Below are 17,357 nucleotides of genomic sequence, written 5' to 3'. Positions count from 1 at the left end.
AATGCCCACGTCTACGTGGATGACGTGGTGGTGAAGACGGAAAAACGTGGAACTCTGTTGGAAGACCTCAAGGAAACCTTTGAGAACCTGCGCCAATTCCAGATCAAGCTTAACCCCGAGAAGTGCGTCTTCGGGGTACCAGCCGACCAACTCCTTGGTTTCCTGGTCTCTGAACACGGCATAGAGTGCAATCCTGTGAAGATCAAGGCCATCGAGAGGATGGAAGCACCGAGACGACTGTTAGATGTGCAGAAGTTCACCGGCTGTTTGGCGTCCATCAGCCGATTCATCAGTTGGCTGGGCGAGAAAGCTCTCCCCTTGTATCAGCTCATGAAGAAGACAACCTTTTTTGAATGGACTCCCAAGGCGGACGAGGCCTTTCTCCAACTGAAGAAGATGTTGACTACTCCCCCTGTGCTGGCGGCTCCGACTCCCAAAGAGCCCATGCTTCTATACATTGCCGCCACCAGCCGGGTAGTCAGCACAGTCATTGTAGTCGAGCGCAAGGAGGAAGGCAAGGCGCTACCTGTCCAGAGACCGGTATATTAACTGAGCGAGGTACTGTCGGCCTCCAAGCAGAACTACCGCCACTACCAGAAGATGTGCTACGGCGTGCATTTTGCCGCAAAGAAATTTAAGCCTTACTTCCAGGAGCATCCAATCACCGTGGTCTGCACAACCCCGCTAGCCGAGATCATCGGAAGCCGAGATGCTTCTGGCTGAGTGGCCAAATGGGCCATCGACCTGGCTCCCTACACCATCTACTACGAGCCCCGCACCGCCATCAAGTCGCAAGCACTGGCCGACTTCCTCGTCGATTGGGCCGAAACCTAGTATCTGCCACCAGCGCCCGACTCCACCCATTGGCGGATGCACTTCGACGGCTCCAAGATGCGCACCGGCTTGGGAGCCGGCGTCGTCCTCACTTCCCCCAAGGGCGACAAGCTCAGATATGCGCTACAGATCCACTTTGCCGCCTCCAACAACGTGGCCGAGTACGAGGCGCTCATCCACGGGCTCCGGCTTGCCAAAGAACTCGGCATTCGCCAGATCCTGTGTTATGGCGACTCTGACTTGGTGGTCCAGCAATCATCTGGCGATTGGGACGCCAAGGACGCAAACATGGCGAGCTACCGCTTCCTTGTACAGCAACTCAGCGGATACTTCGAGGGGTGCGTGTTCCTCCACGTGCCAAGGAACGACAACGACCAAGCAGACGTCTTGGCACGAATCGGCTCCACCCGCCAAGCAATACCATCCGGCATCGCCCTTCGGCGCCTCCTCAAGCCGTCTATCAAGCCGTCACCAGAATCAGACTCAATCTTTGTGCCGGCTCCACCCGAAGAAGTCGAATCCGACTCCAAGAAAGCCACAGTCAAATCCGGCCCGGGGACTTCAGAACCCGGCCCGGGGACTGCGGTGACAAGACCAAAGACTCCAGAACTCGGCCCGGGGACTGCTCCAGTCGGCCCAGGGACTTCGTCAAGTCAGAAAGCGGCCGCGGACTCCACACCGCCGCCTCCCAGCCCAGCCACCCTTGTCCAAGTCGCACTAGTGGCAGTTGAAGAAATAGCAGCACCCTCATGGGCCACCCCATCCTCAAGTTCCTACTAAACAAAGAGCTGCCAACTGATGAAATCTTGGCTCGGCAAGTGCAACACCGAGCAGCAGCTTATACCATAGTCAACAGAGAGCTGGTCAGGCGCAGCGTCACTGGCGTCTACCAACGCTGCATCGAGGCAGAACAAGGCCAAGCAATTCTCAGAGACGTCCATGAAGGTGAGTGCGGTCACCATGCGGCCTCAAGAGCACTCGTCGCCAAAGCCTTCCGGCATGGTTTTTTCTGGCCGACTGCCCTAGAAGAGGCCAAGGAATTAGTCCAAAAATGCAAGGGGTGCCAGATGTTCCGTTCCAAGCCACTTTAGCCAGTTTCCGCACTCAAGACTATCCCCATCGCCTGGCCCTTTGCAGTCTGGGGCCTGGACATGGTGGGACCATTCAAGACGACACGAGGTGGCTTGACTCATCTACTTGTCGCAGTGGACAAGTTCACCAAGTGGATAGAAGTGAAACCCATCAAGAAGTTGAATGGTCCGACTGCAGTAACTTTCATCGCCGACATCACGACTCGGTACAACATCCCGCACAGCATCATCACCGACAATGGCACAAATTTTGCCAAAGGCGCCTTGGCCCGTTTCTGCGCGACACAGGGCATCCAACTGGACTTAGCGTCCGTTGCCCATCCGCAGTCAAACGGCCAGGTGGAGCGAGCAAACGGCCTCATCTTATCCGGCATCAAGCCTCGACTGGTCGTGCCGCTGGAGCGATCGGCCGGCTGCTGGCTTGAGGAACTGCCGGCCGTCCTCTGGAGTCTGCGCACGACTCCAAACAAGTCAACCGGCTTCACACCCTTCTTCCTCATCTATGGTGCCGAAGCCGTCATCCCGATGGACATAGAGTTCGACTCCCTGCGAGTCACTATGTACACCGAGGAAGAAGCAGAAGAAGCACGTCAAGACGGTGTCGATCTGCTGGAAGAGGGCCGGCTGTTGGCACTCAGCCGGTCCAGCATCTACCAGCAGATTCTGCGTCGATACTACAACAGGAAGGTCAGGACAAGATCTTTCCAAGAGGGCGACCTTGTGCTCCGACTGATCCAGCGAACAGCCGGCCAGCACAAGCTGTCGGCGCGTTGGGAAGGCCCCTTCATCATCAGCAAGGTGCTGGGAAACGACTCCTACTACCTGATCGACGCTCAGAAGCCCCGAGCGCGCAAGAGGGACGACTCCGGCAAAGAGACAGAACGCCCGTGGAATGCAAATCTTCTCCGAAGATTTTACAGTTGATGCAGTATGTATCATGCTACCCTTTTGTACTAAAGTACCAAGACTTTGGGCCCCCCGAGACGAGCTCGGGAACTACCCTTTTTGTTATCTGTATGATAAGAATTGTGCCTTCGAGAATATTACCCTTTGTTAAACGCCGCTTGGCACCGGGCCCGACTAGTCGGCCCGGGGACTCGCCGCCTCGCGCTATGAGGAGCTTACCGTAGTCATACAAGTAGTGTGCGGTGCCTAATCCGTCTCCTGGCAAAGCCACAGCTTGCAGAGCGACTATTTGGTGGGCAGGAGTGAGGAAGAACGGGCGCCCACACAAAAAATGGCTAAAGACCCAAAGCACGAACATAGCGTAAGACGACCTCCAGCATCTCTGAGGCAAAAAGCCGACTCATGAGTAGTCAGCTTGCCGCTTTATACTAGCCTCTATTAAACACAGCCGACTCTTTAGTAATCGGCTTGCCGCCTTCTATCCAACTTGTTAAATAAGACTCTAAGATGGCCGAGTACTTGCCTTCCCAAAGTAGCCAAGCATTTGATCCAGCGACAGTCCGCAGAGCGGTTGTCCGACTGGCAAGGCAGCGACTAAAGGAAGGCGGCAAAGGGAAAAGCCTAAAGAGCAATAAGCAAGGAAAGATAGAACTCGGATAAATATTTACATAGGACTTTGGCCGAATCTTCAAGTAGAAGTTCAAGATACACCCCGCGGGTGGAACTGTTCGACTTTAACAAAGTTTCCAAAAGATTACTAAGACAGATAAAGCAGAGGCGAAAACGGCAGCCTAGGAGGCGGCATCTGGGATCGGAGGATCGGACGAGACGGCGGTGTCAGGCGCCGGGGCGGCCGGCTGGGCGGTCGCGGTTTGATCGCCTCCGGCGGCAGTCGCCTTCTCTGGACGCGGCTCATTGCTGGAGGCGCGGTCGAGCTGAGGCTGGTCGCCCGCTCCGTCTTCTGGCACCTCCGTCTCGCCTTCGTCCTTCGCCTCGCCTTCCTCCTCGGTGCTGGAGTCAATCACCTCCGCCAAGTCCTTGCTGAAGTCCGGGTTCATCCCGAACCACTCTGGCGGCACCTCGTCGCCACCTGCAGCCCGCTCGGGGACGAAGACACCGGTGTCTGTGTAGTCGGCAATCGCCGTCGCACGCTCGACAAGGGCACCCTCCACTGCCACCAACTCTGCCAGGGCCTCTGACCGGAACGCGGCCAGCCGGTCCAGGTCCAGCCCCGAATACCACGCCTTCACAAATTCCAAGGCCCGATGCGCTCCGGCCCGGGCCGAGGAACCCTTCCAAGCTTCAAGACGGCCAGCTGCGACCCCCAGCCAGTCGGCGGTCCGACTGGCGGTGCGCAGGGCCGGCATGTCTGGCCACAGAGCGGCAACCGCCTAGGCGCCGGCATGCTGAAGCTGGCGCATCAGCCGGTGGGCCGGATGAAGACGGGCCTCGATGCTCAGAAGCTGCTCATCAACGGTTCGGGGGGCGTTAGCGGCGATCTCCGCGCCGCTTGCCCTCCGCATCTCGCGATCAGCCTCGATGGCCTGAGTGACTGCCTGCGAGTGGCCAGGAAAAAGTCTGTCAAGACAAAAAAGAAGTGAGTCGAAAAAATCAAAAGACGGCCCGACCGATAGTCAGAAGCTTGAAGAAAGAAAGGAAGAAAAGAAACTCACCGTCGACGATGTCCTCGATTTCATGAAAGCCGAAGGTCAGCATCGCCTCCCTGTCAGTCCAGGAGGAGCGCTCGCTCTCGAACTCGGCCAGGAGAGCGGCCTCCTTCTTCTCGGCCTCGTCCTGCGCCTTCTTGAGCAACTCCTTCTGCTCGGCCAGCTGCGCAGCTAGCAGGCCGCGCTCTGCAGCAAGTTTGTTGCACTCCTCCTCCTTGGCGCGCAAGGCAGTGTTGGCCTCGCCCAGCTGCTGCTGAAGAGCGGCGTTGGCCTCTGAAGAAGAAAAAAGACGAAATACGACAAGTCATCAACAAAGAAAGTCGCTGAGAAGATCTGGCCCGACTGCTCAGCAGTCGGCCCGAATCTCGAGGACTACAGCCCGCGGGTGCGCCAGCGCGCCCTCGCGAAAAAGAAGAAGGACTCACCCCGGCTCTCCGACAAGTCGGCAGTCCACCTTCCTAGCTCCTCAACGTTGCGGTTGAAGGCGGTAGCGCGGAGGTTGTGATACTCCTGCAATAAGCATTTCAGACAAAGTTAATATTTGGAACTCGCCAGAGGGAGTTCTGAACCGCCTGCTCAGCAGCCGGCCCGAAATTCGGGGACTACACCCAGTGGGTGCGCTGGCGCGCCCCACAGAGAAAAACAAGAATCAAAAAAAAGAGGGAAACATACTTGGACGACCGTTCGCGCTGCCAGATGCGCCCTGGTGCAATTTTGAAGGGCGTCGCCTTCAGCTCGCAGCTTCGCCTGGACGTCCAGAAGCGCTTGGTTCAGCGGTCCTGTGCCGCCTCCGCGCAACCACCCAACGGACGCGGCGCTTGTCGCCTCGGCGTCTGGGATTGCCGAGCTGGCGGCGCCGGTCTCCCGGGGTCGCGGCGCCGAGGTCTCCCTCTCAAGACGGCGGTGCACTGGCGAGGCAACTTGGAGAAGCAGCCTCGCCTCGGACTCATCCGCAGTCGGCGGCACCGGCGGGCCCGCCGGCTGTTTGCCGTGCGCCCTCCCAGACGGCGGCGGTGGCAGCACGAGCGTGTCCGACATGGAGGCCTCGCCGCTTTCCTTCTCCACGTCGGGGTTCTCGGCGCCGGCTTCTCCAGTCTGCCCCGAGAACTCCGGGGCGGCGGCGCCGAGGACAGTGGGGTGACGAACAACGTCGACTTGCGGCGCGCGGCCTCCTCGGCTTGCTGCCTTGCTGCGGCGGCGGCTTCGGCCTCTTCCAGTTTTTTCTGGGTGGAGGCCGCCGCCTTCTCGGCCTCCGCTTTCTCCAAGCGGTCGGCCTCCTCCTCGTAGCGCTTCTCCCGCGCGTTTCGCTCCGTCGCCTCCCGGAGGTCGGCGGCAGGGTCAACCCGTCGAGTGTTGGCTGACGTCTCCGCCGACCCCATGACGGAGGGTACAGCGACCCTCTCAAGGGTAAGGGGAGCCCTGAAGCAAAAAGGGAATGAAAAAAGGAAACTCAGACGAAATTCACCAAAGAAAAATAAAGACGAAGGAGGAAGCACTTACAGAGAGACTAGTGGCGGCCTCTTCACTTCCTTGCGGAGGCGGTTGGCCCTCGCGGCCGCCTCCTCCCGTCTGGTCGCGGCGGCCGCCCCCTTGAGCTTCTTTGGCTTGCCGCCGAATGAACTCGGCCCAGTCTGGCGCCTCTTCATGCCGCCTTGACTGGCCAGGCCGGCGGAGGAACCCGCGCCCGATGGGCCGACCCTTGGCTGGTGGCGCGGGACAACTTCCCCTTCGGCGTCGTCATCAGGCCAGTCGGCGAAGGTGGCCGAGGGCCTGAGGCCGCCTCCAGCTCCTCCTCCCCCGCCTTCGGCGTCGGCTTCCATCGCCGCCGCCCCCAAGTCGGGGCCGTCAATGTCGCTCTCCGCTCGGTCGGGGACGAACTCGCGGGGCGGTTTCGTGACACCGGTTGCGTGCTGCATGAGGGAGTTCTAATTCAGAGAAACCAATGAATATCAGAAGTCGGAGTCGCTATGAAGAAGACAAAGCAATAAGGAGATGCGACTTACCACTGGAGGGGGGTTGGCGCGCGAGTACGGCTCCTTGCCGAACTGCCAGTCCTCCCCGAGCTCGTAGTTTGCGATGTGGTTCACCATGTTTGCCACCTCTGCACGGGGCATTTCCCTGGTGCACATCCGACTCAGGTCCCGGTGGTCACTCATCTGACTGATCAGATGAGGCCTGCCTTGAAGAGGGAGAACTCGGCGCACCACAAAGGCGGCCAGCAAGTCAGCCCCAACGAGGCCCTCCGACTGCGTCAGAACTCGGAGCCGCACCACGGCGGCGGCTCCGGCGGGAGTCAGCATCTTGGCTCGATGAGACCAGCTGGGGAGCCTCCCAGCCGGTGCGCCGGCTTCATAAGGCGGCAGATTGACCCAGTCCCCGTCGGGGGCAACGCTCTTCACGTAGAAGTACGACCGTTGCCACATCTTCACCAATTTGATTAACGTGATGGCGGGAAACGGATTGTCGGCCGTCGACCGCCGCATCACGATGAAGGCGCCACATTGATCCGGCACAACGGCGACGTGCGTGTCGAGCTTGGATGAGAAGAATTCTCCCCACAGCTCGATGGTGGGGAGGACGCCGAGGAAGCCTTCGCATAGGGTGACGAAGGCAGACAGCAGCACCACCGTGTTTGGGGTGAGGTGGTGCGGCTGGAGCCCGTGGAACTCCAGGAAGGAACGAAAGAAGCCGCTCGCCGGTAGCCCCAGGCCGCGCATGAGGTGCGAGCGGAAGATGACCCGCTTGCCCTCCTCCGGCGCCGGCAATATCTCCCCCTCAGGCGCGGCACGGGTGCGCACGAGGTCTGCACCGGGGCGGTGGCGCGTCCTGCGGAGGAACTCGATGTGGTCATCATCCACCTCCGAGCCGTCCCACACGCCGGAGCACACGGCGGGAGCCGCGGCAGCGGAGGAAGTGCTCATCGCTGTCGGTGCGGTGTGTTTCTGCTCGACGGCAACAAAAGGAAGGAAAGGAGGCAAGAGGAGGCGGGGGAGCAGGGAAGATGGGCGCGCGTGCTTGCCCCTCCACTCCCCCCCCCCCCGCCTACTTATAGCCTTGAGGGCTGAGAAGCCGATGGGGCGGGTGCGGGATTAACTGCGCGCAAGACCCCATGCCCCCCACGATTTACCCCACGGAGTTACTGCGCGCAGTAATGACGTGGGAAACACAACTGTCCGCACGGTCACAACGGATCCGTTCGCGTGCCAAGGCGCGGTAGTGGCGGGCCCCGCCAGACGGCCCGTCCCGTCGAGAGCGTGGGTAGGCAGACTATCCTTGCCGCGTGGCACCGCGCGATAGGACCGCAGCGGGCGGCCGCGAGGAAGCGTATCAGGCACGCCGCCTGGTCTCCCGCCACGACTTTCGAACTCTCTACGAAGCAAGACGGCCCTCTACGAATCCAGCTTTCGGCCAGTCGGCCTGAAGGAAGACGACACACGAAGTCCTAGAAGAATGAAACTGTTGAGGCCCCACGATGCGGTATCCACGGAGCCTCACCAGCTTCGGGGACTACTGTCGGAGTAATGGGCCACGGGTAGGCTAACCCGAGCCCCAAAGCCTTTCAAGACATTGAGATCAGTAGTGCCGCTTATGCCGAGTCCCAGGGACGACTCCCAGTTATGTCGAGTCCCAAGGACGACTCCAAGATATGTCGAGTCCCAGACGGCGACTCCAAGATAAGCCGAGTCCCAGACGACGACTCCAAGATAAGCCGACTCATGGCCGGCGACTTCCAGATAGGCCGGCTATGAGGAGTCGGCCCGCGACTCCACCCTCGTCTCGAAGGGCGAGGCGGGGTACGGCCACGGCATGGCCGTCCCCCCCGCTTACAAGGGGCCGGCATGGCTACAGTAAGCCGTATCGCCGAAGATCTCCGGCGTGGCGCAGCACTGTTGCCATGCCTGCCCTGACCTCAGCCACAGTGGGCGGCGCACTATGCCCACGACGCTTGCCTATACGACCCAAGGACGGCGGGGCCGCCTGTCAGTGGGTAGACCGAAGACGGCATGAGCACCCTGGAGACGTACCCGTGGGAGTCGGCCCCCTGGAGTTGGCCGACCCCTCCCACGGGCCCCGCACGCCATTAACCAGACAAGATGGGGAATGGTGACAGTGAACGCACGCCAGACGGCGGCGCTGTTGCCACGACTACATGACCAGGCCAGCATCATCAGGAGTACCACTACAGTATCAGGCCTGTCCGTGGGGCCCGCCAGTCGGCGGGCCCCAATAGTTGGCAGAAAGGACGACGGCCTGAGAGACAGACGGCTGGGACCCGCGCCCAGCCAGATTACCATTGTACCCCTGGGGGTAGGCCTATATAAACCCCCCGGGAAGCCCATGCAAAGGGTTCGGACCCAGATAGCACTAGACCTTAGAACATAGGAAGGAGGGAGCTAGCCTTGCCCTCTTCTACCTCCAGAAACAGCTCCAGGAGCACCATTGTACTCACTTTGCCATAGTGACCATGCGGAGACCCCGCAGAGCAGCAGTAGGGGTGTTATCTCCTCGGAGAGCCCTGAAGCTGGGTAAGTTTCGCCGGCGTGCATGTCTTTGCCTCATCCCGCTTCCGGGCACCGGCGACGTTCTACTCGCTCCCACCATGATTAGCCATCCTTTGGCATATGTCGTACCCAACCCCCGACATGATCTAAGTCACATAACCCAACAAACCGGAGAGTCGGCTCGTAAGCTTTGGAACAGATTTCTCACCAAGAAGAACCAAATCGTCGACTCTCTGGACACCGAAGCTTTAGCAGCTTTCAAACACAGTGTCCGGGACAAATGGCTGGCTAGACACCTCGGCCAGGAAAATCCAAGGACAATGGCAGCCTAACTACTCTCATGGCCTGCTTTTGTGTGGGTGAGGACAGCTGGTTGGCCCGTAGCAGCACCATTGATCCCGGCACATCCAAAATCAGGGATGGCAATGGAAAACCACGACGCAATCAAAACAAACGTCGAAACAATGAAGAAAGCCTAGACAATACAGCGGTAAACGCCGAATTCAGGGGCTCTAGACCCGGTCAATGGAAAAAGTCATTTAAGGGCAGAAATGGTCCATCCAGCCTAGATAAAATTCTAGACAGGTCCTGCCAGATTCATGGCACCCCCGATAAACCAGCTAATCACACCAACAGATAATGTTGGGTCTTCAAGCAGGCCGGCAAGCTCAACGCCGAACACAAAGGGAAGGGACCGCTAAGCGAAGACGAGGACGAATCTCGCCAGCCGAATACAGGGGGATAGAAGAAATTTCCACCGGAGGTCAAAATAGTGAACATGATTTATGTCACTCATATCCCAAAGAGGGAGCACAAACGCGCACTCCGAGACGTATATGTTGTAGAGCCCGTCACCCCCAAATTTAACGCGTGGTCGGCCTGCCCGATCACTTTCGAACACAGGGATCATCCGACTAGTATCTGTGACGGGGTTAGTGCTCGACCTAATAATCGACAGATACCACCTCACCCAAGTCCTCATGGACGGCGGCAGTAGTCTCAATCTGATATATCAGGACACTGTTCGCAAGCTGGGGATATACCCATCAAGAATTAACCAAAGTAGCACTACCTTTAAAGGAGTAATACCAGGCGTGGAGGCCCGCTGCACGGGCTCTCTAGCATTGGACGTTGTATTCGGTTCTCCCGATAACTTTCGAAGCAAAGAGCTACTCTTTGACATTGCTTCGTTGGCTATCATGCACTACTCGGAAGAACGACCTTCACCCGTTTCAATGTAGTCATGCATTACGCTTATCTCAAACTCAAGATGCCCGGTCCACGTGGCGTTATCACAGTCAGCGGAAACACGGAGCGTTCTCTTCGTACAGAAGAATACGTGGCGGCTCTAGCAGAAGAAGCGCGAAGTGGCCTTTTCAAGCCGAGCAACTCATTGGTCTTCAAGACCTCGGACACAGCTAAACATGTTCGGCGCACACCTAGGTGTAGCAGCTCAGATAAACCTGAGCTTGTTTAGCACCCATGCCCCCATAATAACAACCCATAAGAAAACTATACATGTTTCCCATATACATAAATATACAGTCAAAGTTCCCTGGGTGGTGCTGGGGGCACCCTGCACGTAAGAAGTCTATAGTTCGGCTTGACCCTATTCAGACTCGAGAAGCTACATTTCACAGTTCATTAAAACAAACCAACTTTACTCATGGCCACACCAGATTCTTTCATCTGGTTTTTTTCTTTTTCTTATAGATGGCCACCATGCTATACCCTACAAGGATGCTGCACAACGGAGACAAAGGCGCAGATGTGCAGCAAGGCCCCGTTTTAAGGTTTCTTTTTAGATTAAGATCCTGTGTAAACCTTTTTTATTTTCTCTTGTTGTTTCATACTTTCCTGGCACTTAAAATGACCAAGAAAGATACCAGCATTATTTGCGAGCTTATGATTCGCCGTACTAAAATCAATGTTATAGAAGCACCTACCAGTGTGTTTTGAGATCTATGCTCTCACCACAGGCGTTGTTTCGTCACGACGGATTGCCGCACATACCTTGAATTCAGGGTTCATACCGGGGGCTGTATTCAGCCCAGTATATGTTGTAAAGTCCGAATACCTTCGGGAGTGTTCGGTGTCGTGAGTTTGGCCTTATATGCATCAGCTCTGAATCATGTCTTTGGTCAATAGTTGGGTTTGCCCAGCTCCTGTGTTTGCTACCTTACATTCCGCTCTATCGGCTAATGTAGTAAAGGGAGAACTACTGTGATTGTGCCCTGGTTCATCCGGATGAGCACCTCAGTAGAGAAAGCCGAAAACTGACTGTCATGATAAGGCGAGAGTTGGTCAACCACTCGATAACTTAGCAGAATCTTTGCGATTCCTCCGCATTAACGAAGGAGCAGTTTCCCGGTCATGTATGTAAACGCACCGTATTCGGATAAAAGCGGACATACTAGGCGCTATATAGTAGCCCCACCGTCAAACTCCTATGGCTAAGTGAAAGTGTTAAAGCTCTATAGTCCGATTGCCTAGTTCGCCGCACTACCACCTCCTTAATGGACCAACACATTGGGTCAAGTGTAATCAAGTGCTTTCCCGAACACCCCCGCGTTATACGCGAGGGGGCTGAAGCTGATAACTGCAAACTTTCAGGTTATATACACATATACATAAACGGTCGCATAGGAGGCACTAAAAATACTTTACGGGCAAAAGTATAAATAAAGCCTTTATTATCATAAGCACTGTTTTTACAATTCGAATACATGTTACTCGAACATGATATTTTTCGAGCACTGACCCTCTATCAAGCGGGCACCCTCTAAGACTTCTTCAAAACAGTGCTCTGGCGGGTCCTGACCCTCGGCTGGACCCCCTGTTGCAATATCGGTGGCCTTCATGTTCGCCCAGTACGTCTTCACATGGGCAAGGGCCATCCGTGCACCTTCTATGCACGTCGACCGCTTGACAGCGTCGACATGCAACACCGCATGAAAAAGTCGTTGCACCAAACCAAAATAACTATCTAGACTTGGTTCCCTAGGCCACAGCCGGTCCACGACAACCTTCATGGCAAGTCCGGATATTCTGTGGAGCTCTTCCCATTCGGCCATTTGCTCGTTCAACAGCAGCGGACTCCTTGGCATGCTAAACTGCAACCAGAACAGTCTTTCTGCTTCATGGCCTTCTTGGTCTTGGAAAAATTGCGTCGCATCAGCAACACTCTTCGACAAGTCCAAATATATGTTCGGAGAACTCCACATTTGATCAAGCGGGGCATACTTCGGATCGCTGAATTTAGTTCGCAACAAAAAGGGCTTCCCAGCCGCGATCTCCCTGGCTTGCCGGAGCTCCTCCCAAGCCGCTCTGACCTCGGACCGGATTTCCTTTCCCACTTGTAAGGCCTTCTAAGGGTCGGCCATTTTTGCTCGGCTTTCTCTCTCGAGAAGCTCATATCGGCCAGCGGCATCCTTTAGCTCAAGCGCCATGTTGGCTATTCTGTCCTCACTCTGGCGATAAGTAGCATGTTCGGCTTTTAATTCACCAGATGCCTTCTCGACAGCCATGTTGCTTACCCTGGCTTGCTCCTTGGACCGGGTAAGCTCAGCCCGAAGGGTCTCCATGGCGGCAGCAGCATCTGTAGTTAAGCATGTTATAAATTCCAGCATCGTGCTCCTGTTTATACTTACTGACCGCCCCAAAGACATACCTTGCGCCTCGTCAAGCCGCTTATTAACAAGCGTGATGTCATCATCCGCCACATCAATTTTCCGCTTCAGTTCGGCAAACTCAGTAGCCCGGGCAGTTGTTGGGGATGCATCCGCCACATCAATTGGCAAAATCATTCCCTGACCTTGTTTATCTTTTTTGATCCTCTGATCGCCCCATTCGGAAGGCAACCAGAGTCTCAGGGGCTACTATCTATACACGGTGCACCTGGTGTTTACGGTACAATAAAAAATGTTACATTACGTACCTCGAAGCCTCTTAGCAGGCTCATGAAAGCTTCATTCAGTCCACCTTTTGCGGACGAAATTCTCTTAATCACCATACACATTAAGGTACGATGTTCCTCTGAGACAGGCGCTTGCCGAAGAAGGCCCGTCAACATATCCAGCTGTATATCGGATAGTCCGGGGCTTTTGTTTTTTGTCTCTTTACGAGCCGAACACCCCGGATCTCGGGTGGCTGAAGAGTCACCTTCTGGCCTTGTCCTCCTTTGCGGATCGGGAGAGATCCTCCGGGACGACACCTCGGGGTCGTCCGCCTTATGTGGCGGGGAAGTATGAGGAGGCGTTTCGCTCTCCATCATCTCCGGAAGAAGATTCCCCGAGGACGAAGATTGTTGAGGAAGGCTATAGGCCGAATTGCAAAACATGTGTTTCAAATATTACTCTCACAAACAGGAAAGAATGGGGTATGCTTACAAAACACCTTTGTTCACTTTTGACTCGGCTAAAGGCTGGCCCCCTTGTGGGTGTTGTGCGGCAACATTGCCCCCAGATCAGGGCCCCCTGATAGGGATTTCTTCCCTCGCTTGGAGGCCTCTGCCTTCAAGTCTTTGGGGGCGGCCCTTTTATTCTCGTAGGGGGAGGGAATATTAGATTCGCTTCCCCGTTCATCCTCCGACACGTGAGTTCCAATTTCCCCGGATACGGTGCGTGACGTAACTCTGGTATGGAGGCCACTTTTAACCTCCCCACTCCTCTCCTTGTCTTCTCCCGATGGCACTTGATAAGGTGCACGAGCCAACATCCTGGTTAATACCGGATCCGCTGAATCATCGGGAAGAGGGGCTGAATACCTGATCCTCTCCGCCTTCTTTATCCAGCCCTGACCGAGGATGGTTTTTTCAGAATAATGTTATGATAAATATAACGGAAATATGTTCGGTTGTTGAGTATTTACCGGGGTATCTGGATGGTTGCAATCGAGGCATGCGTCCTCTGTAGTGTCCCAACACTTTTTTCATGATCCAAAGAATAATTTATACATCCCTTCGAGCGTCATGCCGAAGAAGTGTTGAACGGTTCGTGGTGCTTCCGGATTGAACTCCCACATACGGAGAGGTCGTCGCTCGCATGGTAGGACCCGACGGACTAGCATTACTTGGATTACTTTGACAAGACTGATGTCCTTCTGGATGAGGTCCTGAATGCGGATTTTCAATATCCACACTTCATCAAGCGATCCCCAGTATAGCCCCTTGTTGACCCACGATGTAAGCTGTGGCGGAGAACCAAATCGGAAAGCAGGTGCAGGCGCCCACTTTCTTCCACGGGGTGTTGTGATATAAAACCACTCCTGCTGCCATAGGTCGGAAGCTTATGGGAAGGAACCCTTTGGCCATAAAACATTGGTAAATTTGTTTATTATAGCACCCCCGCACTCCGCGTGTCTCCCGTCGATTATCTTCAGCTTCACATTGAAGGTCTTGAGCCATAAGCCGAAGTGTGGGGTGATGCGAAGGAAGGCCTCACACACGACAATGAATGACGAGATGTGAAGGAAGGAGTCCGGAGCTAGATCATGAAAATCTAGCCCATAATAGAACATGAGCCCTCTAACAAAGGGATGAAGACTGAAGCCTAGCCCTCGGAGGAAGTGAGGGATGAACATGACCCTCTCATTGGATTTGGGAGTAGGGATAACCTGCCCTTGAGCAGGAAGCCTGTGAAGGATTTTCGCAGTCAAGTACCTTGCCTCCCTAAGCTTCGTGATGTCCTCCTCTGTGACAAAAGAGGCCGCCCACCGGCCATGAAGGCTGGATCCGGACATGGTCGGAGGTCCGAAGCGCTTGGGCTAAACCTTGGGTGTTGGAACTCGAGGTGGGAGAAGGAGAGGATTAGCGTGGAAAGAAAAAGACAGGTCTAGGCCTCTTTATAAAGAGGATGAATATCAAGCGTCCCCTGCGTGACCTTTTAAACATGCCTATTCCCAAGGAATCATACCAACGGAACGATTGGGTTATCCACGCCCGTATTGATGAGAATCCCATAATAAGGGGACACGATCTCTGCTTCGACAAGACGTGCCAATAAAACCGCCTCACGAAACATGGAGTAGCAGGTTGGAAAAACGGTTCGAATAATGACTGGCCGCGACGTGATGTCACGCTATGGAAAAGTTGTCAGCAGATTAGACTCGTGGAATATTTTACTCTCTACGGTGGTATGTGGAATTTGTTTTGCAGAGCCGGACACGATTCTTCTGTTCAAGATCTACTTTGGAGTATTCGGAGAAGGAACCCACCTTGCAATGCCGAAGACAATCTGCACGCAGGACTCATCGTCATTGAAGCCTGGTTCAGGGGCTACTGTGGGAGTCCTAGATTAAGGGGTCCCCGGACAGCCGGACTATATGCATTTGCCAGACTTTCGGGCTATGAAGATACAAGATAGAAGACTTCATCCCGTGTCCGGATGGGACTCTCCTTTGCGTGGAAGGCAAGCTTGGCAATTTGGATATGTAGATTCATTTCTCTGTAACCGACTCTGTGTAATCCTAGCCCCCTCTGGTGTCTATATAAACAGGAGGGTTTAGTCCATAGGACAAGAACAACAATCATAATCATAGGCTAGCTTCTAGGGTTAGCCTCTACAATCTCGTGGTAGATCAACTCTTGTAATACTTATATCATCAAGATCAATCAAGCAGGAAGTAGGGTATTACCTCCATAGAGAGGACCCAAACCTGGGTAAACATCGTGTCCCCTGCCTCCTATTACCATTAGCCTTAGACGCACCGTTCAGGACCCCCTACCCGATAGCTGCCGGTTTTGACACCGACAGTCACCTCGTGTGCCCTCTGGACTCCATTTTCTTGCATGATACTTATTTTGGTCAGTAAAAATTCATTATGTAATCTGCCAAAGGTTTTGACCACCGTACCACGAAGAAGTCCTCTATTTTTGTTTTGAGTTGTTTTCTGCCAGAGTTTCTCAAGGTCAGACATCATGTCGTCCCCCTCCTCCAACAACGTGGGCAATGATGCTTGTCTAATGAAGATAGATATGAAGCGAGAAAAACCCATGGAAATCAAGGAAGGTGACAAGATCAAGAAAGTTGCGGAAGATCAAGTCCCGGTAGTAGAAGGAGAAGACGTCCTTCAACCTTACTACAATCATCTCACCTCTACTGAAATTGAAGCTTTCAAGATGATTGAAATAGTTCGCATACAAAACAAGTATCTCACGCGGGAAAATATTTTGTTGTAAGAGCATATCACCACACTCAAGGGCATCATCCGCAAGTTGGAGCATCTCCTACGCTCGATGAGCAACACTCTGTCATCCACAACTCCATTATCACCACCTCCGAAGAAAGGGACATAAATACATGGGTATGGCACTCCCCTTGGCAACTGCCAAGCTTGGGGAGGTGACCCGGTATCGTATCACCATCACACTTCTATCTTTACCATTTTTCTTAGTTCGATCCTTTTGGTTATATGTTGATCTAGTAGAATAAGTTTTAGTTTGATCTAGATTTGAGTTTTCTCTTGATCCCTATCTATGTAATCAAGTGCGTGAGTTATATATAATAAAGGGTAGTTTTGAGTCGAGGATTGGCTATCTTGCTATGATCTTGAGGGAATAAAAGAAAGAAAGAAAAAAGGAAATAAAAATATCATATTGACCTTATGGAAAGTAATGACTTCACATATAGAAGTATGATGAATAAAAGTTCTTGAGAGTTGACAAGCATAGTTTTGGTCATCATTGCAATTAATATGAATTAATAAAGAAAGAGAGGTTTTCACATATAAATATACTATCTTGGACATCTTTTATGATTGTGAGCACTCATTAAAATATGACATGCTAAAAAGTTGACGTTGGACAAGGAACACAACGTAATGAGTTATGTCTCCTTATATCCGAATAAGTTATATTGTCATGGATCCTCCAACATGTTGAGCTTGCCTTTCCCCCCATGCTAGCCAAACTCTTTGCACCAAGTAGAGATACTACTTGTGCTTCCAAACATCCCTAAACCCAGTTTTGCCATGAGAGTCCACCATACCTACCTATGGATTGAGTAAGATCCTTCAAGTAAGTTGTCATCGGTGTAAGAAATACAAATTGCTCTCTAAATATGTATGATTTATTAGTGTGAAGAAAATAAGTTTTATACGAGCTTGTGATATGGAAGAAATAAAAGCAAATGAGTGCATAATAAAGGTCCCTATCACAAGTGGCAATATAAAGTGGCGTTCTTTTGCATTAAGATTTTGTACATCCAACCTTAAAAGCACATGACAACCTCTGCTTCCCTCTACGAAGGGCCTATCTTTTGTTTTTATCTTCTACCTTCATACAAGAGTCATGGTGATCTTCACCTTTCCTTTTTAACACTTTTTCCTTTGGCAAGCACTATGTGTTGGAAAGATCCTGA

Source organism: Triticum dicoccoides, chromosome 4B, assembly GCF_002162155.2.
Source record: "Triticum dicoccoides isolate Atlit2015 ecotype Zavitan chromosome 4B, WEW_v2.0, whole genome shotgun sequence".
Taxonomy (NCBI): Eukaryota; Viridiplantae; Streptophyta; class Magnoliopsida; order Poales; family Poaceae; genus Triticum; species Triticum dicoccoides.
Note: the sequence above shows the minus strand (reverse complement) of the source record.